Below are 24,241 nucleotides of genomic sequence, written 5' to 3'. Positions count from 1 at the left end.
CATAGCAGCTTTTTTTCATGATAGCTACAACTCCCAAATTACCTAAATATCAAATAGCGAATGTATAAATGCATCCTATGGGATACTACTCAGCAATAAACTGTTACTCCAAGCAACATAGATAAATTTCAGAAATATTTTGTGAGGTGAAAGAAAGTATATACAAATTCTACATTGCATTATATGACATTCTGAGAAAGCCAAAACAGATTACTGGTTCCTTAGGGTTGATATTTTGGGAGACAGATTAACTTCAAAGCATGAGGGAGCATTTTAGGTGATGAAATTTTCTGCATCATGATTATGGTGGTGGTTGCATGACTATACAGATGGCAGAATTCTTCAAAGCATAAACATAATGTGGGTAAATTTTATTGTATCTAAACTTTAATTAAACTTGGTGAAAAAATATTTTTTGAGTTTAATATTTCTCCTGGGAAGTTATATTTTTCAAAGAAATATTTTAAGTTTAATTTTCACCTTTTGGAATAATGTTTTAGGTAGTATTCCCTTAAGATACTTTAAAAATATTTTTCAGATTTAATTCTATGTTTTCCATTGAATATTGTTTATTAATATCTTCTTTTCTTTCTTGATTACCTTTGATACTTTTTTTTCTTCTTTTTGTTCTTAGTATTTTCAAAGAACCTCTTTTGACACTGTTGAAACTCCTTTTGTATTCATATTGTATTTTTATTAATTTTGTTTCTATTTTCTTTTTCGAATCATTTGAGTTTATTATGTTAATCTTATTTCTTAAAGTGGACAGTTAAACCATTAATTTTAAACTTTTCCATTTTTCTAATGTAAAGATATACCATTCCTTATAAACACTATGCTAGCTTTTTCTCTCATATTTAATAGGTAGTTTCTTGTTTTTAACTTCTAATTTTATTTTACACTCAAGTATTTTTTTATGCATAGCTCGTGTCACCAGTATATTTTATATTTACCTTGCTGATATTGAATCTAAACTTGGTTGTTTTACAGTCAAGCTTGTATTTTTTAATTAATTCAGTGATTATTTATTGAAGTTTTCTATGTCTAAGGCACTGTTTTGGTGTTTGCTTTTCTTCAATATATAAACTAGATAAACTCCTTGGAGCTTATAGTATAACATGGGGAGAGAGATAGCAAATGTAATTAGGAAGTAGGAATTTTAGAAGGTAGTAGTTTTAAATATAAGGAAGGTTAAGGAGCTTGACTCTACTGTATACATGTGTTTATTTGTGTGTGCAGAGGGACACACGTGTGTGTGTGTGTGTTGTATGGGCTATGCCATATGTTAGAGCGATGGGGGTAGAGTGTTAGAGTGGTCAGAAAACACCTTTTGAAAAAGGTAAGATTTCGGTGTATCTTCAAAGAGAAAATGGGAAGAATATTCTCGTCAAAGGGAACATCCAGTGGAAGAGGTCTGAGGCAAGACTGACTGTGCCTGGCATGTGGGAAGGGACCAGTGTGTTCACGGCAGAGACTGAAGTGTCAGAGCAAAAGAGGGGTCAGAGTCGGGTGGGGACCGTTAACGTCACTCAGGCATTGGCAAGGCAATCCAAGATCTTTATTTTTATGTAATCTTCATGAAAGAACTCATTCAAAAATATTTCATTTTGCATAAATTATTTACAAAAGTGGCTTGATCCTGCCACCCAGGAATAATTAGATGACTCCAGTAGCACAGGACCTTTTAGTTCCTTGTGAAGACTTTGGCAATAATTGCTCATTCAGTGTTCAGCCCAAGATCTCTCTCCCTTTTAATGTAATCTTTATGTAAAAATCATTTAGTCACTTAGTGAATGAGATTTATGTTTTTCTCAATTACATACATAAATGTTGTTATCCTGACCTTGAGAATATTTAGATAGAGCAACATGCAATAATCCCATCTGATTGCTTTATATCGAAGGATTTATCCAGCTTCTGCTCGAGCAATTCCATTGGTTTCACTCTTGTTTCTAGCTGAATCCATTACTAAATCACTTTCATTTTTGCCAGTTTTATCTTTCCATCCATCATGTATTTGAAATTAATTCCTACATTTCCTTTGAGTCATATCATCCCTGACTCTTGTATTCTAGATCTTTCTCCTTAGGCACCTAATCGTCCAGACTCCTTGCCACCTTGTTCTCTCTCTTTTAGACGGGGACATTATAATTCCTACATTTCTATGTAAGAAAAATTCCTGGAATTGAATTTACAAGTTTTTAAATAAGTGAAACTCTAACAGTTGTTATAGAACAAAATATGAGGAATGCAAATCAATTAGATCCTGGTGATGGTGGTAATATTCAATGTTTTGGCACATTATGGGAAATGTTTCCTTCCCTCACAGAGAAGTTCTGTGGTATATTTTCCTTCAGTCCTGGTGAAATGGATTAATTATGTCAACTTAATTGATTGTAAGTAGTTTCTCGACTGGTCCAAGGTCCCAAAAAACAAACTCAGCCACGAGTCAACATCTTCCCATTTGATTCCATCTGTGTTTATGACCTATAGCTCTCCTGATACCAAACAAGTGTCCAGTGTGCTGCAAAGGCAGAGAGGCAGGGATAGCCTTTAGTTAATTTCTTATTCATGATATGAATGAAGTTGAGATAAACCTGATGAGGTGTAACTTTTCTTGTTCTATCTTTGCCCTGGAGGATATTTAAAAATAGGGTGATGAATATCACTTTTCCTGAGTGCCATGTGAATTTGTTTTGTTTGGAAGGACCCTTAATTTATTGAAAAGTTAAGTTGGCAGAAGAACCTCTCAAGCTATATATAAACCATCTGTTCATTCATCCAATTCTCTACTCAATAAAGTTTCATTTTATACTTGGGAAGTTGTTCTAACATTTCAGAGGTGTATTTCTTCCTCGGAATATATATTTGGGCTTTTGAAATCCTATCTCATTCACAGTTCAGTTAAAAATCATTTCAATATGGAATTTTCCTGAGTTTTCAGTCAGAGTAATATTTTCTTGTTTTAGGTGCTACGATTCCCTTTAAGCATCTTGTCAATAGCATCTATTCTATTTTGTTGGTGTCAAAATTACATGCATCTGTGCACAATCAGGCTTCCCTACCCAACGTCAATTCCATATTGGGGCTCCTACTAGACATTTCTCAATTTTTTTTTCTTGATTATCTTACATCTCAACAGTTTTCCTCTGGTAGGGTTTATTGCCATGGAAGTTATGTTGTGAGGCCATGCTCTGTCCATGGAGGACAAATGTTTGGGAAACAGTCCTCTCCTGATCCCACCTGCAAAGCATAGGCACATGAATCAAATTAGCTGATAACCTAGGATGGAGCCTTGAGTATAGTGTTTTGACTGAACCAAATTTACAGAACAAATTCTGTTAATAAAGGGATTTGTTCTGTGAAGTTTAGATTGGGCTGAGGGACCACAGTTGGGGATCTGGAGTGCCACATGTGTGGCCGTGAGGCTGCAATTCCCCACCCCTGGTAGGCCTACCTACAATCTTAGTTTGGAGCATTCAAACCCATAACTAGGGATTGTTGAGAATTGGCATCAGCCACGATGATGGCAAGGACTATCACCTGATAAGATCATGGCTCTGGTTCAGCAGCGGCCACCAGTCTCCAATGGTATTCCATCAGACCACACCTCTGTCCACTTCCCAAGCCTGGCTCTGCCTTTCAGGCTGTAGTCACAAACTACATATTCTCCTACTAAACAACTTTTCAGTTCATTTATATTGTTTGCAACCAAGAATCCTAACTGGTAGAGAAAGGTTCTTTATTTTATTCAGATTTGATTGCCATGTATATAATATGTGCCTAATCAACATTTCTTCAGTTATTTAGATCTACTGAACGTGATGGGAGCCAAAGGGGGACTTTCAAGCCAAACTTTTCCCTCAACTAAAATTCTAGATTGGGTTTTAGATTAGTCCTTCCACACACCCCGTCCTTTGAGCTTCTGAATGTAGGAAAGATCTCAGTATAGATTTTCAGCGGTCTGCACATGAGCTTGCTGCATCTTTAACTTTTTCAGGGCTGCTGTGTTTGGCTATGCTGGGAATATCGAGCTTGAGAATATACATTTGGATTTCCAGAAACCTGGATTCACAAAAAATTTAAAATACAGAAGGGACATAACCTAGTATATTTTTCCTTCCTCCTCCTATGTGGTCTGGAGTGACTGCTTTGGTCTTCTAAGTACCAGGGACCCATGTACAGTAGGTGGTTTCTCCTTATAGTTTTGCCTGGTCCTGACCTTGCCAAGGAATTTCAGAGATGGGACCTGTCATCTCCTCCAAACACTGAAACCAGAAGTTCAGAGAGAAAATGGTCCTCTCTTTCCTACAACCAGACCCTCAGTGGATTTGAAAAATGGCCTAGGTTTCCTGAGGGTTTCACTGCTCTTCCAGCCTGTTACCTCCTGCCTGGGATCCCTGGGCTCTGGCAGAGCCAAGTATATGTGTGTGTGGGTGAAAACATCAACCCATCTGGAGGACTCACCCTGACAGCTCGTGCTGAGCTTTCAAATGGGGGCCCTGATGGCTGCAGCCCTGCCTGGAGGCTTCATTTCTGCTCAGCAGCTGCCACTATACCCACTGCTGGTCAACTGCACAGCCTTGTGGGAGCCCGGCTCCAAGCGAGCTCCACTCTCCCGACTCAAGGCAGTATGCTGCCACCATGGGGAGTGAGTTAAGTGTGTATATCAACCACAGGGCTTGGAATGAAAGTCTCCTCCTTTGTGGAAATGCATTAATCACTTTCAGGACTGACCTTTTTTTGTGGTAGTTCCTTTTGTGAATGATGTTTTGCTTTTTCTGATTGCAAAACAAAAACAAGAGCTCCATAACTGAACACGTGGTGGACAGTGTGGTCATAGCCCTTTGTTTTCCCAGTGGCAGCTTTGGAGAAGATGAGATTGAGAATTCCTTCAGACTTCCTAGCTATATTTAGGTAGAATGATAGTAGGTGGTTCCTACTTGATATTTGACCTCAACCGATGCTCCAGGTTTCTGACCAGGAACTTGCCACAAATCAGTTTTAAGTGGAAAACCCAACTGAAGTGTCTTCTGGTTATTCTATACAGTGTGCAATGGAGCCCAAGGGTACAGCTTGCATTCCAGAATTAGAACAAAGGGGCATTTGCTCTCTTTCCTGAGTGGCATTTCTGAGAACAATTTTGAGACCTAATTATGTTTTGACTTCAGTCAAAATCAATGGGTTGTTTTCCTGGGAAAAATGAGAGGCCTTCACTTTTTTTTTTTTTTTTTTTGTAGAGACAGAGTCTCACTTTACTGCCCTCAGTAGAGGGCCACGATGTCACAGGACTCACAGCAACCTCCAGCTCCTGGGCTTCAGCGATTCTTCTGCCTCAGCCTCCCGAGCAGCTGGGACCACAGGCGCCCGCCACAACGCCTGGCTATTTTTTGGTTGCAGTTCAGCCGGGGCTGGGCCTGAACCTGCCACCCTCGGTATATGGGGCCGGTGCCCCACTCACTGAGCCACAGGTGCCACCCGAGAGGCCTTTACTTCTTTATCACCTCCCCGCCCCCCCCAATCTCCTTTGGAAATAGCCTGTGAGAACATTGTCCCGGTACTTATTAGCCGTACGTCTAGTCTAGGGCTGTCCCTGTTAAATTGTTTTGAGGTCAACATGAAACACCAACTGGAATGTCACGCAAACTTATCAAAATAGAACAGCCCTCTTTGAGATCATGAAACAGATAATGTTAAAAAGGGAGAAATCTATGCTATTGACTCCACTTTTGATATTTTCTGCTTTAGTTTGGGGTTGTCACCACAAATCTCAGTTATTAAACTCACTGCATGTTGCAGAGTCCCCCTAAGCTGTGTGATTAATAATCCTCTTCCGAATGGAGGCATCACAGATAGCTTGTTATTCTCGGGAGCATGACAAACACAGGCACCAGGGCCAGCCTATCATGCTTTTTGCACAGGTCAACACCTTCTGTGTGAGCACTTTGAACCGGCTCCTCCATCCTAAATCTCTGATTACTGTATATGCCTTAAGTTGTGCTGAAGGACAAATAAACACTGCTGACAGTATTACGGGTCTCTGTTCTTTGTTACTTGAAAGTAGGTATCATCAAGAAGCCTTCTCACAACCAAAGAGAAATATTGAGAGAAGTCAAGAGTGTAAGCAACTCAGTTGCTTATGGCTCACCTGTCACCATTTACATCCTACTATAAATATTTTAACCTGGCAGTTAAAATATCTAACTCCTGATACATATGTAATAATGACAACAAGAGCAAAAGCACTAATGACTATTTATGGAGTATAGTTATGTAATTATAATTCGATTTCCCCCAATACTGTGAAGGGGAGCTTCCTCTTTTAAATTCAGTTTACATCTTTCTATTACAATATTCTAAGGCTTGTTTGGCATCTCCTGAAGGAATTGGATGTCATCTGTAGAGAAGTTGGTTTTAGCCAGAAAAAACAGAAATCAGTTGGAGCAGGAAGACTTGCAGGTTCTCTTCAAGCTTTCCTCTCTCATATGAGACACTGAAAGTGAAGCGGTAGCTACTTGAAGTGTGTGTGTGGGAGGGAGGTTCCTGCTCATAGGTAGGTTAGAGCCCAGGTTCTGGGAGACTCAGAAGGCAAGTTGTATCCTGTAAGTGAGTGTGCGCGTTGTTGGCTTTTTCTTTTTTTCTTCTTTCCCTCAATCTCCCCCTTTCTGCCTCTCTCCTGCCCCTACAATTTGATATTCTTAGCAGAAAAAAGTGTATATGTATGTATTACTTTTTGAAGTTAAGTTGAATTATGGTAGCAATGTGTAGTGTGATGTTTGCTCAAAAGATGATATTAATCAAAGGAACGAGTCACCATCTAACAGGTGTGAATAGAAGTTGTTTCTCCTAACATATGTATACATTTTTTGGCACCATCTCTGTATGTGTACACACTATATATATGCATATATATGAGGTCTGATAATGAAGTTTGTGAACTCATCCAAGAAAACATGCCATATAACTCACTGATGAAGATCACTATAGTCACCTTCAAAGTATGCCCCGTGGGAAGCTAGGCACTGATGTCAGTGCCTAGTCCATCCTCAAAGCAATTTTGGAACTCGTTTTCTGAAATGGCCATCAGAGTTGTCATTGTATAGCACAAAAAAACATGTAAGAACAATAATGAATACCATTCAGCAAGACACCACCACGTTTCATCACATCTGTGAGACACTAATATACCAAGACTATGAAACATTACCAAGTTGTTTGTACGGTGCTGCCAATATAAGCACAGGGTGGCAAGGTGGTGAACTGCATTGTCAGACTTCATATGACAGTTCTGATGGTCATTCCAGAAAAAGAGTCCCAAAATTGGAAGAGTGGACTAGGTGCTGGCATCAGTGCATAGCTTCTGAAGTGGGGGTGGGGGGCACTTTGAAGGTGACTGTAGTGTATTCAGCAATGATGTAGATATCACTTTTAGTAGGACAAGTTCGTGAACATCATAATTGTCAGACATTTGTTTGCGTGTGTGTAATTTTATAAACTGTTCTTAATTATACAATAGGATATTAAAGGAAGAATTTTGTCTTCCCCTTGGGCCAGGACTTTATAGCAGAAACCATCACAGAAGCAATTTCAGGCAAGAATGCCCAAAGAAAGATGATTCTGACAGCTAAGAATGAGTCTGCTGTTCCATAAACTCTTTTGGAGATTGCCCTTAGGACATTGTCTCTATTGAATTCCTGGTCTTTTTTTTTTTTTTTTTTGCAGTTTTTGGCTGGGGCTGGGTTTGAACCCACCACCTCTGGCATATGGGGCTGGTGCCTACTCCTTTGTGCCACAGGTGCTGCCCCCTGGTCTTTTTTTTGTTGTTGTTGTTAATGATAGAAAATAAAAAAAATTCTCTATTATAGATGAGGAAACTGAAGCTTAAACAGCAGTGCAAGTGGCATTAAAGTAACACTGCAACAAGCAAAAGCAAAGATGAAATTGAAGCCCATGTTAGTCTGATGACAAACATGCTAGCTACATACATGATTGTAACAGTTCATGGCTTAGAGTAGAAACTCTAGCTTGGTGCTGCAAGAAAACAAATTCCTTGTCCCTCTTTACTCAACATTCTCATAACACACACACAATCATGCTCTCTCTCCCTCTCTCCTCTCTTTCTCTCCCCTCTCTCTCTTTCACACACTACATAGAGTAGATCTCACCTGATGGTCACCATGGCCACTTGATGATCACCAAGCAGGGAGCCTTTTCCATGTGACTTAGACTGTGGCTATTACAGGATTTCTAGTTAAGCTAGAAAAGTCATCCCTGTAAAGTTTTCTCTCTCACAGTTGGTATTCAGTGAATGTTAGATTGAATAGACAATCCCAAGTTTGGTGTCCTTTCTATGCAAATCTTGGGAGGCTCTCACAGTGCCTAGTACTCTTGCTTTACTGAGAACTTACCTATCCATTATCTTATTTGACCTTTATTATACACATATGGAAAATGTCTCCACTTGGCAGAGGAGACCACCTTGTTTCAAGGAGATGTGACACTATCTCAAGTTCAAAGCACAGATCAGTAATGAGTAAGGCTTGAAATTGAATCTTAAAGCATTGCTCCAATGTTCTTATCCCTCTTTTTGAGCACTCTAATTGGTTTTTACATGTTATGAATTGAGAGGAAGGAGCCAGTATTTCCATAAATGTTAAATTCTCTTTCCTTTAAAAACATAATCATGGTAATGCCAAATAGTTGCATTGAGCAGTTAATGCATTCTTACAAGTACTTTCCTGATACTGGATTTCTTCTGACTGTCTCAAATCAGGGAAACGTTAGTCCAGGTAGAGCCTTGTAATCATAGGCTGGGGGGAGGGTGAGGAGGAGTGCGCAGTTTCCATAGGATTTTAACCTAAATATCCTTAACATGGCTGTTTTCCAAACACAGGGAGAGCACTCTTTTTAAGATTGGGTGTTTCTGTGACTCAGAATGGCAGAATGGGCTGATGGGCTTTATTTCTTCTTATAATTTCAGGTCTATTTGATATCTTGCTTCTAGTAATGCAGAGAAACTGTGGTCAGAGGTGATTAAGTTCCTGGGAATTATTTCTTGAAAGAGATCAAGAGTCAGAGTTTTGGGACCTAACCAAGCACAGCTGAACTCAGTAAGTTCTTAAGGACTTCACAGTTTCAGTGCCACAATGATTGAAGTCAATAAAATTTGCCCTAGATCCTTTGTTAAATTCAAATGTGGTTCTTAGACCAGCAGTATTGTCATCACCTGGGAACTTGTTAAAACTGTGAGAATCTCCTGCTACATCTCAGGTCTGGTGAGTCAGAATCTGCATTTTAAAGAGATCCTTAGGTGATTGAGCTGCACATTACAATTGAGAAACACTTTTTGGGACACTCTTAGGCAGGTGTCCTCAAACTGCGGCCCGTGGGCCACATGAAGCAGTGTGATTGTATTCGTTCCCGTTTTGTTTTTTTTACTTCAAAATAAGATATGTGCAGCGTACATAGGAATTTGTTCATAGTTTTTTTTTTTTTTAACTATAGTCCAGCCCTCCAACGGTCTGAGGGACAGTGAATTGGCCCCCTGTTTAAAAAGTTTGAGGACGCCTGCTCTTAGGGGTTACTGAGGCACCTGCCTATACCTGATTTAGGTTGAGAATTATACCGTCACTCTCAGAGAACAAGCAGAGTAGCTATTATTCTCTATTAATTTAGAACCCAGGATACTGCCAAATGGGTGTTAAAGTTGGTGGAAGTCTGTGCTGATTAGTTCATAGAAGCTTAAAGTTATGTACAGACAGCTCTAGCTATTCAGGTGCTGCCCAGACTAGGGACATCAGGTGGAAATTTGGTAGAAATGCAGAATTTCAAGCCCACCTCAGGACGACTAAATTAGAACCCACGTTGTAACAAGATACTCAGGTGATTTGTATATATGTGCAAATGGGAGAGCCCTGCAGTTGTTCAATCCAACTAGGAGAGCCTGCTCTAGTTCCTTCCTGAAGAAATTGTCTCAAGGTCTACCACAGGCTGTTTTGGGAATGGATTGTTCTAGGGAGTGTCTTGGGGTAAAGAAAAATGGCCAAATTAAATACCCTGTTAGGGAGTGATTCTCAAAGTTGGCTGCACAATGAAATCATCAAGAGAGATTCAAAGAGGACTAATGCCAGCGATCAATTGTCTGATAGTCTGATTTACCCATTCTTGGGTTTGGCCTGGACTTGGACAGGATTCCATCCTTTATAGTAGGTATAAAGTGCAGCCAAGCTTGGGGATCCCCACTATAAATGGCGCATGGAACTCCATCTTCAATTCTGAGATGAACCATTTGAAGCCTTACTTGTGTTTTTCTTAACTCCAAAGTAAGAGTGACACTATCTTCAGGATCTAGAGCAAACGTGGGCAGGAAGAAAGTCTGCAGAGCACAAAAAGGACTGAGACACTCATGGAGGCACAGGTGGGTGAAGCCTGACCTCAGTTATTCTCCATGACCTGAGGCACATGACTTACCTATGGTTCCTTCTTATTTTGAATGGCAGAAAATACCAGTTAATGATGTCATGCATTATGAAATTTCACAGCTAAAAGGGGCAGAAGGAAATCATTTGCTCAGTCTATTATTTTTATTTGTTGAACATCTATTTTCTCCCTCTTTGAGTGATAATTCTTCCTTCAAGGCTCAGAAGGATTTTACCCATAACAGCTATTTTGGTATCTCCCACCCCAATCCTACCCTTTGTTTTCCTTCTTTCTTTTCTTGTCTTCTTTTTTTCTCCATCCTTTCCCATTAAATGAATATTCACTAAGTGCTTTCTGTATACTAGAATGTCAGGCATCATCTTCCTTTGATTATGTGTACATTGTGCTTTTCTAAACCCTTTCTTGTTTACTCTCATTCTTCTTAAAGTTCAGAGTCTAAAATGTAATTCAGAACTTTAAGGACTCTCTGGAAAAGAGAGAGGGTGAGGGAAGTTTGACTTCTGTGCCAGGAGGATGTTTGTATTTAGCTTGTGAACAGCTTGGAACCCTTATTTATTTTTTCTTGTTCCAAAGCTGCCCACTATAGAGTCGCTTCATTTTACCAAGGTCAAAATTTTATTCCTGTCTTGTGTTTATTCTTGTCTTTTGTGCTGTCTATTAGAAAATATACCTAACTTAGTCTGCAAAGTTGATGAGCACATTGTCGATTCCTTCATCTCAGCCATCAATAAAGATATTGAATAGGCAATAAAGATATTAAAACCTGTCACAGTTGGGGGCAAAGGTGTGGGTGTTTACAATAACACTCGTGATCCAAGTGATCCTGCCAACTGAACTCTGACCATCTTCTCAGAATCAACGCATCAAACTCATGGGGATTTTATTTACACAACGAACCTCAAATGTCATTAGAACTATCAACCAGTTTCCAAATTCTTCTGTTCTTTTGATTTTTAACATGTTTCTGACCACTCTTATCATTGTAGTTGACTATCCTTCATTTTCCCTCTCATTTACTGGGTCTTTGTCGCTATGGACAACTGGGTCCCTAGGCCATGTTGGTGTTAAAACACCTGCATCTTACCCTTGATGTCTTATGATTTCTAGCCATGGTGATTTCCATAGTAACTTTTTCTCCTCTCCAATCCATGCTGCTTTCCCCATTCACATTATAAAACGTAGTCCCTGCAGTTTATTTGGAAAACAGTGTGGGATGCTATTTTGATATTGGTAAGTGTACCAAAACATCTTGGTCAAGGACCAAGACAGGAGTGGGCTTTAATTATTTTAAATGCTCGAAATCTGATTCCTTATACCTGTGGGCGAGCCAGCAGCTCGAGCACACATGCCTCTGAGTTTCACTGTAGCAGTTCCCTGATTGGGGTGTAGAAGAAGAGCTCGGAATATTTTCGAGGCAATGATTCTTCATTCCGAAGTGTCAGGTAGTCAGCAGCCTGTGGCAAGGCCTCTTCTCAGTGCTTCCCATTTGCTTGGCCTGAGATTATCCCCCAACTTAGAAATAAAATGCCAGTACAGTTAATAATGTGACTGGCAGAGAAACATAGAGTCATTTGTCTCCATAGAGTGAAACAAAAGCCTGTATCAACCCAAACAAACAGATGACAGTCCCTCTCCTGCAAAGGAACTTTTGCTCATCGCTATCCATTCAGGTGACTTTCAGTTTTGGCTTGAATTTAAACCACCCCTTTGAAACACCAATCATGGTTTGAAATAAAAATAAATGACGTGCATCCCTGTGGACTTTGAATGGGCACCATTCCTCTTCTCTGGTTTCATAGTGACCAGCTGCACACGCTAGACTTGGATAGGCAAGTCCTATGATAGGCAGTCTTCACTGTTCTCTGTGTCTGAAATACTTACTTAAGCTTCTGAGACTTTTTAACTGTTGATATCAATACCCGGAAAGCACTCCTCCTCCCCTGCTTCCTTGGCTGTTGACATCCTGCTCCCCATCCCTCTGGTCATGACCTCCTTCAGGACGCCTTCTCCACCCCCCATAGCTTCCTTCTCCTTATTCTTGTTTGTCAGATACTTTGACACTTAGTGAGGATCAGGCTTGTAATATTTACTGTTTATTTGTTCATTCCTTTACCATCAACCTATTTTTACTGAGTTCCTGCTATATGCAAAAGACTATAATAGGATCCATGGTACAATGTCATAGGATCCATGGTAAAATCGTGGTAAAAAATAGATACGGACCCACCTTTATAGAACGTACAGTCTGACAAAGGACATAGATGTTAAGTGATTGGAAATAGTATAAAATTAAGGACTATATTAAATGGTTTGTAAAGCACAAATATAGTCACTTTAGAACCTGTGTGATGCTTTGCCAACAAAGTAATTTTTGAGTTGAATTTGAAAGGATAAACAGGAGTTAGTTAGAGGAAAGGAAGAGTATTCTTCCAATAGACATAAAACATCCTGGTGGACAAGAGACAGTCCAGGTGATTCAGAGTGGCACATGTGACTTGTATAGTGTAAGACGAGGCTCCCGATGATGGGAGGGTTTGGGCAGGTGGTGTGTATAAGACCTAGTGAAGAATTTTGATCTTCTACAATCAGTTGAAAGCTTTGTTGAAGGGTAGGGATGTGGCCTTCTTTTGTAAATTTAATACTGGAGCTATTTGAGAAAAAGAGAGGAGAAAAAGTTTGGAAAAGATTTGGGAACACCATTTGGTAAGTTATTGCAGTAACCCAGGAGGGAAATGTTGGCAGCTTTGGCTTGGGGTGACAGTGCTAGTGGTGGAGAGAGTTCAGGAGATAAAATGAATAGGACATGATGATGGCATGGGGGTAAGGGCCAAGGAGAAGATGCCAAGGACCCCCTGAGGGTCTGGCACTGGCATGTGGTCGGAAGGTGATGTCACTATTGAGAAAGAGAGCCATATCGGAGAGAGGGGGAGGTCGTGGGTTTGTTTCATCTCCCCATTGTTGAGTTTAACATATTTTTTCATTCTTCCACATACGCCTCAACATGTGGGTCAGAGGCTCCAAGGAGAGAGCTCAGCTCAAGCTATCAGTGTGGGAAGCTTGTAGATGCAGATGGCGATTACAGCTCTGGATGTCAGTGAAAATGCCTAAGAAAAGAGGCCAAAGTGCTTGCTGGTCCACCTAGAACTTAGTGAATAATGTTGTGTTTTTCTTTTTATTTATTTATGTATTTTTTTTTTTTTTGCAGTTTTTGGCCAGGGCTGGGTTTGAACCTGCCACCTCTGGCATATGGGGTGGGCACCCTACTCCTTTGAGCCACAGGCACCGCCCTGTTGTGTTTTTCTTTTGTGCCCTTCATTGTATCAGCACAAGTCTAGGTTCATTTGTTAAGTTTAGTTAATATTTACAAGACACTATGCCACTCATTTTCACCAGTTTCGTTCAATTTTTCTAGCATTTTTGTAATGTAGATATGATTACTTCCATTTTAAAGATACAGAAATTCAAACTCAGAAGGATTAAGCAAATATTCAAATCAGACAACAAAGAAGTGCCAACGCTGTATTGGAAACTGGTTTTTTTTTCCCCTCAAATATTCATCCCAGGCTCCCACTTATCAAAACCAACCAAAGGAGTCCTCAACAGATATTGTTTGTTGATCGATTGATGCCAGATAAATTAAATGTCTGAGAATTAGTAAATCTTACCAATTTTCCATTTTTCTAATCAATACCTGTGAAATAAACCTTGTTCAATACAAGTGCTACCCGACACAGGCTGCTGCCTCTGGACTGGGGAATTGCATGGGGTGTATCACGTGCAGTCTGCCCAGCATAACCAAATCACAGTCAGCCTCCGGATCTAAACTATCTAAAAGAATCCACCAGTGACCATGCTTCTCTGCAGCCTTCATGAAACATTCTCAGTGTGTGGGGCAACTGAGGTGATAAAAATTGACATTAAAAGGAGTATTTCTCAGAAGTTGGATATTCATAGGAAGGAACATGGAGGTGGGGTTACCAGCAGTCCTTGTTTGCCTGAGGCTGAGGGATTTCCCCAAATGTGGAAATTTTAGTGCCCAGGGACAGTCATGGCAAAACAGAATTCTTAGTCATCTTACAGTCAAGGGAGGGAAAGGTGATTATTTTTTTCCTCTAGTTATTCAGGAAAAGCTTCATTGGAAAGGTAGAATTTTGAGGGTTATTTAAAGGATAGAACATAAGAATGGGATTGAACTGGGAGAAGGAGGAAGGATCCAAGTTGCCAGAAACATTAATCCCTTTGAATCTGTTAATGAGAAGCTATTAGGATATAACCCCAGAGCAATTGTGTGTTTTTCCCAAGGCCTTCCAGAGACAACGACTGAACTGTTATCCAATGTTCTCTGCATATTCCAGTGGGAATTTCTGAGCTGGTAGATAGAACAACTGGTTTCACTAAAGTTGCATAAGTGAGATCATTTTTATCTACTTTTTCTCTACCTTTTCCCTGAACTAGTCCTATTTTTAAAAAGAATAAAAAACAGTTTTGCAAAATGCTATAAACCCACTACTGACAAAATCCTAGAGAATTAATTAGTTATCTGATATACTGAGAAGTGAGTTATTTGCTTGTAAATAAGTATAGCATCCCGCAAATCAATTACAAAACCTGCCAGAGCAGGATCCCTGCAGTCTCAAGATTAAGGTTCCTGAGATCGTATTCATCTCTAGTTTATCTTCGATGCACACATGGGGTAGGTACTGAAAATAAACACTCGCCAGAATGACACGGAGATGCTGCATGTTCCACACACAGGCTTCGTGACAGGCACCATATGCAAAAGTGAAGCTGGGGAACATGTCCACCTGGGTACATTTGGTCTGTTGCTATTTTAGCAGGTGTTTCTTCCCTACCTTACCTGTTGTTTTCCTTAATGCTTCCAGGCTAGACTGTATTCTATCCTGATGTATATTCTTGCAATAATTTTAGAGGAAGGACGCCTCTGTGCCCTGGCTTGGAAGATGTAAATCTGAGAGGAGCAAGTGGAGCCAAGGGCAGAGTGGGGAGCCAACAGCCAGTAAACCAGTTCTACTAGTTCAAAGCCAAAAATCCCAGAGACCAGGGAACAGTAATAAGATTAATAGACAACACACACGACAGAAATAACCTGGGAAATTGCTTGGCAGACCATTGTTGTCTGAAGCTGGCTTTTATGTGCCACCTGCTAGGCCGAGGAAGGGCAGGCCCGCTCATTTAAAGGGACAGGTATGGCATGGGCAAGAATAAAAGGAGAACATACATGGACACAGAAAGGAGTGCCGATTTTATGCTGCATCCAGAATAAAAGGCAATAATGATAAAATGGAAAAGGAACTCTGGCTTTGGAGTCAAATGGATGTGAGTCCAACCTCAGCTTCCCTAGTAAGATGCACAGCCCAGGGCAGGTGCTTCTACCTCTCTGAGCCGCCTTCTCCTCACTGTAAAGTGGGATTTATAATATTCACCTGGGTGAGTTTATGTAGCTGAAGTTCCTGACTCAGAGCTTAACACAATGTGATTTCAGTTTCATAAACGTTAGTTTTTCTTCATACATCTCTCCTCTCCTTCATCTTACCTCACCTCATCTTTTTCTTAACACACCTTCTACCTTGAAATGTACAGTTCTAAAATAACAGGTGAACAATGAAGTGGGTTGCTCACATTAAGGGAACTTTCTGGGACTACACTTTCGGTCAATGAGCCATCAGTGGATGAAGAAATGGAGAAGGCACATGAATGTGTTCCCCTGTCAGCAGGGGCTGGAAACGTACATGTGAGTGCATGTGTTTACGTGTGCACATGTGTGTGCATGTGTACGCCTGTGTGCATATGCATACGTGTGTGCGTGTGTGCACCTGTGTGCATGTATGCTATGACTGTGTGTTAGGTCTTGAAGACTCTGCCCTGTATGGAGAACTCCAATATGTTCAAAGGACATTGTCTGTGACCAAATTAGTCTTTTTACACCCTCCCCCATCCTGCTGACTTAGTGAATGTGATGATCCAAGATTCTTCAGATTAAAAGCACCTTCACTCCCACTCTGGTGGTTGCCAGAAATTTCCTTTCTATCTCAGGTTGACCAAATGTCTCTCTGTCACCTGAACTTTTGAAATTCCTCCATGACTTGATCATCAGAATTTGGGAGTTCAACCCAGCATTTCTGGGCTTCCATTGATATAGTTCGGATGTTTGTCCTCTCTAAATTTCATGTTGAAATTTATCCCCAGTTTTGGAGGTGGGGTTGAGTGGAGGTGGAGGTGTTTGGGCCATGGGGGCTTGGTGCCCTTCATGAGATAATGAGTTGTCTATTAGTTCACTGGAGACCTAGTTTATAAAATCATGGCACCCCCACCTCTCTCTCTCGCTTCCTTTCTGAACACCTGCTCCTATTTCAGAGAATGGAAGCTCCTTGAAGCCCTCACCAGAAGCAGATGCTGGCACCACCTTCTTATACAGCCTGCAGAACCATGAGCTAAATACACCTCTTTTCTTTATAAATTACCCAGCCTCCAGTATTCCTTTATAGAAAAAATAAAACAAACTAACACACCCATTATCATAAACTCAGTATTGTATAAGAACAAGGCAAACAAAGTCATTGTTGTTCTTATCTTCAAAGAACTTATAATCCAGGAGCAAAGTCAGGCATTCACAATTCATTATAATACCACTTCCGTTAGTTTGCTAGGGCTGCTATAACAAAATAGCACAAAGTTACATAGAAGACACTATCTCATGGTTCTGGGGCTGGAAGTCCAAGGTCAGAGCGTTAGCAAGGCCACTCTTCCTCTGCAGACACTAAGGAAGGGTCTGGTCTAGGCCTATCTCCTAGCTTCTGTGGGTTGCGGGGATTCTTTGATGCTCTTTGGCTTTGTCTGCATCAGCCTCACATCTGCCTTCATTTTTACATGGAATTCTCCCTGCCTGTGTGCCTCTGGGTCTAAATTTCTCTTTTTCATAAGGCATGAGTCATATTGAATTAGGGGCTCACCCTACTCCAGTATGACATTTTGGGGGGGTGGGGGTGAGGGGGCAGAGTTTCACTTTGTCACCCTCAGTAAAGTGCCATGGTGTCATAGCTCACAGCAACCTCAAACTCTTGGGCTCAAGTGATTCTCTTGCTTTAGCCTCCCAACTAGCTGGGACCACATGAGCCTGCCACAATGCCTGGCTATTTTTAGAGACAGGGGTCTCACTCTTATTCAGGCTGGTTTCAAATCTATGAGCTCAGGAAATCCACCGCCTTGGGATCCCAGAGTGCTGAGATTGTAGGTGTGGTAAGCCACTGCACCTGGATGACCTCCTTCTAACTATATCGCCTATGACCCTATTTCCAAAAAAAGTCATATTCTGAAGTGCCATGAATTAGGACCTCAGCATATGAATTTGGTGAGGAGATATGATTTAATCCATAACAATATTTAATAAAAATCAAAGCAGGAGAAATCCAGGGTTCTGAGGGAAGTTTCTCTGTTTCTCTACTTTACTGAATCTTCAGTGGTCTCCAGGCTTCTTCTCCTCCCCAAACTCTACTGCGCAGCAACTTTCACTTTAGCTTGCAACCCTTCCTTGGGCCCGTGTCCTCTTCCCTCTGCTAAAAGCTAGGTTCTGTAAAAGCAGAGAATATGTCTTCTCCTTCCCTGTTGACTGTGACAGCAGCAATTAATCACCAAAGCCAGCATGATTATTGATGCCTTGGTAACTTGGTGACTGTCTAGCATGGCATCAAATGCCAGGTCTTCCATGCTCTCACCTCTGTCCTCTCCAGTCTGTGTCCTGGAACCCCTGGCTTCCCGTTGGTCATAAAGCCAGCAGGATCTGGCTCAGAAAAACAGAAGTTCCTCCAGAACCCTGTCCTGTGGCAGGGACTCTGAATGTCGGAGCACCTGGACCACTCCCTGTGATAAAAGCTACAACACAGTAGCAAATTACATCCTTCATTAATGAAAAACGACAGCCTCATTGGAGATCCTAATGATATTCTTAAAAATCACAGGGTGTTCAGGGAGTATTCATGCTTCTAGCAGGAATGTGAAACCCGGGAATGTATTCACAGAGCTGTTAGTGTTTTGACATGAAACAAAGAATGAAAAGAAATAAAAAACCTATATGTATCTTCATTAGCATCTGCAAAAAAAAAAAACTCTGAGAAAAATATCTGCCCTTAATCTACATATCATTTTCACATATCTTATAGAATATTGAGCTTGATTACAAACTTATGCTTCTATGACATTTCTGAATAAATGATTGGGTTTTGTGGACCCGAGGTTAGAGATCTTGCACGCTCCTAAGGCAGCAAAGCAGATGGTGCATTAATAATGGGGATATTAGGAAGATCGGCTTCCCAATTCCAGTGTATTCATTAATACACTTTAGACAGTTTAATTGCTTCCTGAAACACTAATTGAAAGAGGTTCATTTGCAAATGCCTAGGTTCTAATAATATAAATCTGGCACGGAGCCATAAAAGCCCCTTAAATACCATTACAAGATGAATTGTGGCATTTAAATAAAAGCAGATAGATTTTAAAAAATAAAATTGGTTCAGTAGAATATAATGTATACATATTTTCCAGAATAGGGAAAAGAAAACACAGTAGATGCTGAATCCTTCCTATATGGAGGTTTATGAAACACCAACACCATGCCACTGAGCCTTGGGATTGTGAACATCTGGTATACTCCGTGGCTTCGGCAGCACAAAGCAGAATGTTCTCGTTTACATAAACTCATTTCCTATAGGAATAGCTATGGAATCTGTTATTTCAAGAGAATGTGTGACTAAACGTTGTTATACTTTTGAAGGAAGGATTTTCCCCTTAGAATCATTCTGTCTACTGACCTTCCTGAAATTATATTTCATGCCTTTATAGGCATATTGATTCTACACACACTTCCCTAGTATTTACCAACCAAAACTCTGAGCAGTTAGGCTAAGAATACATAAGAAGATTGCTTCTATGTAAGGAAATAAATACAGATTGATCAGCACTTAGGTGATAGCAATTGTCAGTTTCTTATGGTGGAGTAACTGTCTTCAATTAATGGCACAAATGTTGGCTGATTGCTTGTTGGCTGATGAAGCTATGAGTAAGCCATGAACTAGTCATTAGGTAATAGTACAATAATCACAAGTTCCAAATCTTCCAATGAGTGGGACCTGTGAAGGCTTCTTTTACTTACATGATGCCGGAGCAACATGCTTTACATAAATTGTCATTGAATTGACTTCAAAGACCTGAGTTCAGATTTGGGGATGAAAGTCCACGTGAGGGATGGACAAAGGAGACCCAAGTCTAAATGCAAGCTGTGGCTTATCTGATGAGCCACAGAGTTAGGAACACAATTTCTTTGCAAGCTAATGAGTGGTGCTAAGTGTGAGGGTAGAAGGGCCTCCTGGGGTTTTTGTGGTGAGCTACCTAATGTCAGATTCCACTGGACATTTTAGGAAGAAACAGCTTGTTACTGTCAAATGATTTCTGAGTCCTGTTGATTGCTGTCTAGGTGTGAACCTTTGCTGGAATTTCTGCTTTGAGTTGCACCTGTGGTAAAGACCAGCCTGCTTGATAGTATCCATAACTAAACATGATTCTGGAAGTACAAATTGATCTGTGATTCTACTGTTGGGTTTATTGTGCTTTTAATGTGAGTTATAAATTTAAAAATTTAAGCACTTTTTTTGCTTAGAGGAAAGTTAATTTTTATTTAAAATATTTTGAATATAAACAATAGAAATTATCTCCCCACATCTTACTCCCACAGCCTCTAAACACCTTGAAGACAGAGTTTATGACTTCAATCATATGGTACATTTCACAAAAGCAGTTATTTCTAAATAAATTTCATTTTATCCTTTTCTTCTCTCTTCTTTCTTTTATCTATTTCTCTGGCTTTTATCCCAAGAGGTAATCCCAAGAAGACCTTCAGTAAATTTTGGTTGAACTGAATTGAATTAAAATGGTGATAAATAATTATTCTTTATAATAAATTGCAAGAAAGTTGGTTATATACTTCAGCCCAGGCTAGAGCTCACAAACCAAGCTGTCCCACTATTTGGTTTAGCTGCCGAACATGTGGAGTTGCTGGTTTGACATCCTGCAAAAAAGCAAACTTAGAGGAGATAATTCAGACCCAAGAAATGTAATTACTTTTCATTCTTAGGGCCAGAAAGAAAATAAGAACCTACTTGTCCATGAAAGCCAACAGTTCTATTGTGTGTTTGAACATCTTCATTTTGCCTGTTTCTTCTTTTGATTTAGACACAGCCCCTCATACCTTATTTTACTGCACACCCACAAACCACAGGCCAAGCTCAGAAAATAAAAGCACGTCCCCAAGGACCCATCTTCCTCTTCACCCTTCCTCCACTCCCCTTTCAGTGAACTCAGGAAACTGAGTCACTCTCACTCCTCGGCTCTCTCTCTCTACAATTACCTGGCTGACCACTAATTTTTCCCTGTCCTGTCTCCCCACCTTCTAATTGGTGTTTTCTCCTATCCCCCCTTGATCTATCCTACACACAGTTTCTCAAATAACATTTCTAAATTTGAATTTCGATCCCCAACTCCGCGGCTTCAAGTCTACAGCATGAAGCACACATGTTTTAGAAAGGTGCCCATTCGCCAGAGCTGCCTGGGTCTTTCTCAGTGGTGGAGTTCTGATTCCCACCCAGGATAACGTTATCCTCTCCTCCAGGCCTCCCTATGTATGTATCTGAGCTCCGTGTGATTTTTTTGAGGCTCAGTACTTCATAGTTGCTCTGTGCATCTAGCTATTATAGAAATATGTAAATTTATATATGTGTGTATACAGATATCTGTTTCTTCATGTATATACATAGATATATGTCTGTGTATCTCTAAAGTCTGAGGATATATCTGGAAATATATAAACAGTAGCACATTTGAAATGAATATCAACATGTTACAGAGGTAGGTTACTTGATATTGAATGATTTTTATTTTCATCCTGCTAAATCCTATCAGGCCAGAGTTAAAAAAGTCTCAAATTAACTCATTTAGCATGATACTTCTGTAATCAAACATTGTCTCATAGGTAATATCTTGTTTGCTAAGGAGAAGTTCCCCCGAGAGTCTTATAGATAAGGACCCCAAGAAAAAAATGGCTTTGAGAATTAGGTCTTAGACCTTAAGAGGAATAATTAAGATTAACTGATAGGATGGGGAGAGAGAAGGAGAAGGGGGAAGAAGAGGAATTTTAAGGCAAGTTTTGACTGTAAGTATGTTGCTCACATTTGATTTTGAGAGAGGGTCTATTATGAGATTGTCTCTTATAACTAACTGGTAATTAGAGAAAGCAGATTCAAGTTATAAGGAAGCATTTAAGCAAGAGCAAGGGTACTATAAGGGTAAGAGTGCTTTAGGGTTAGTTCCTTCTGGACATGAAAGTTCTGGATTCTTTGATCTTAAAGTGCCATCTCTGAAGAGTTAGCAGGCTACTTTTAAATACTTAATTGCCTATCAGTCTTTAACTCTCTTATTTCTTTGCTATCATCCTCACTAGCTCCTCCCTCACTGCTCACTGCCATAGTGAGTCCCAGCTGCACTAGAGCATTGACTTAAGAATTGTCATTAATGTTTGGGCCAAATGAAGTGAAGCCTTTGGGGCTGGATCAAATTCCAAAGTTACATTCACCAGAAAGGAAGTAGAGAATTGCTCATAATTGGTATTGCTAAAAATTCTCAACACATTCTAATGGAAAAATTTTAGTTAGTTGCCTTAGGACTGTATTCACTGACGTAAGTATAACTAGTTAATGTTAACCATAAGGGAATAATTTAACCACATCCATTCTTTCTCAAACCCAAACCCAAACTGTACCTTCTCCCTTTCTTTCTCACTATTGAACCCACACACACAAACATGCACACACATAACACACATATTGCAGATCACTAAAATCCAGAGTACAGCCTTTCATTTCTACTCGTTTGCCTTTTCTGTTGTAATAATCTTCTACAGATCAAATACAGGACTGAGAGGGAAAGCAGGCAAGTTTTGACTATAGAAACAAGATAAATTTTAAGGACTCGGACTGAATGATCTTATGTAAGTAGGTGCATCTTCCATGCTTATTAAAGTAAGTTCAAGTCAATTTTTGCTAAAGGACACTTCTTATGAACTGTCTCTACTTGGACACAGTGACATCTTTCTTTTAAATAATCTCAAGTTTCACACTAAACACTTCAGCTGATTTCATATAGATGGAATTTATCATATTTAGTCTGCCTAAACAACTTAATCTCCTTATTCAAGGGGTATTCCACTTTTATGAATCTTCTTTTTTTTTTTTTGGCTGGGGCTGGGTTTGAACCCACTACCTCTGGCATATGGGGCCAGCGCCTTACTCCTTTGAGCAACAGGTGCCGCCCTGCTTTTATGAATCTTAATGGAAGGCCTCATTCTGGAATTTAAAAGAAGACAGGAATTCCCTCCCCCTCCTCTGTTGAAAAAGTATAATCTTATGAAGTGGACTTTACCAACTGGACTTTACAACCTGTCCCAATGACACAGAGATACGAAGATAATTTAGCATTCACTTCACGGTAGTGATGTCCATTGTCAGCACAAGAGGTGTCAATCAATGGAGTCCTAATCACATTTTTCATATTGTGGCCCTGATTTTTGCTTCATTTACCCTCTTAATTTAGCTAAGGAATTTTTTTTTTTTAAGATTAATAAGAAAAATCTCATGACTATTTTTGGTCAATTTATATAATTTAGGCCAGTCCTTCCACATGTGTACCTTTTATCTTTTTAGAAGCTATGTGTAGAGTAATATGTGTTTTCTGAAATATTTAAGGTCATTTTTTAAAAGAATATTCCTACTAAGTTTTACTTCTCTTGAACATAATGGAATGAATTAAATACCCTCAAAGTTTGCCCTGCTGCTTTTCTTCTTTCTCGTAATGAATGTGCTAAATCTGCAACAGCTTACTAAAGTTAAACTTTATAAGAGAGTACAGTTTGTTCAGTTTTATATTTTGGTATATTGAATTATCATTTGACATCATTGCCTAATCTGGGTTATGATTAAAAGTCAAAGTCATTAAATATTTTAAGTTTCCTCGGAAGTTTGTCTTTTCCTATTAGGACAGGGGCATGAAAGAAAGGAATATCTGAAAGAAATTGGTAATGAATTTGCCAAATCTCACATGTAAAAAGGGTCAACTTCCTGTGCATGACAGAAAAATTCTAGTTCCTGTAAGGATGAGGTGAAGAGAACTTGATTTCAAGTCTGAGAGTTTCAAGGAGACTTCAAGGTTAACTCTTTTGCTGCTTCTACCTAAATGTGTAGAGAAAATCTTTCTTTTCCCTCCCCATCCCAGTTCCCCATATCCCCCCACCCCACAGAACAAAAGCCCAGGAAGATGTGATTCGGAGAGGGAATCTGGTGGCAATTTACAGGCCCTGGTGGCAGTGGTGTCACACATATATCTGCAAAGCCAAATGTATTTCAAAATTCGTTAAGTTGTCTGGTGCTCTGTCTTATACTAACAGTTGAAAGGGAAGACTGGATTATAAGGAAATGGCGGTTCACATTTGCTGGAGTAGAGCATGGTCTTTGATGGCAATCAAGGTGTCCCTCCAAAAAATTGTTCAGCTGTAAGGCAGACTGATTCCCTAATGATGTGAATGGATATAGTTCAAGGTAGATGTGTTTTGCTGGGGTTTGGGAGGTCCTGGTTCCCCAACCCAGTTGACCTGGTTCAATTACTGGGTTGTGTTAAAAGTTCAATGGAGATTCTCTGCAGTATCTGAAAGCAAAAGTGAGTAGGAACTGAAGATAAAACTGGA

Source organism: Nycticebus coucang, chromosome 4, assembly GCF_027406575.1.
Source record: "Nycticebus coucang isolate mNycCou1 chromosome 4, mNycCou1.pri, whole genome shotgun sequence".
In the NCBI taxonomy this organism is placed as follows: Eukaryota; Metazoa; Chordata; class Mammalia; order Primates; family Lorisidae; genus Nycticebus; species Nycticebus coucang.
This window is presented reverse-complemented; position numbering follows the sequence as displayed.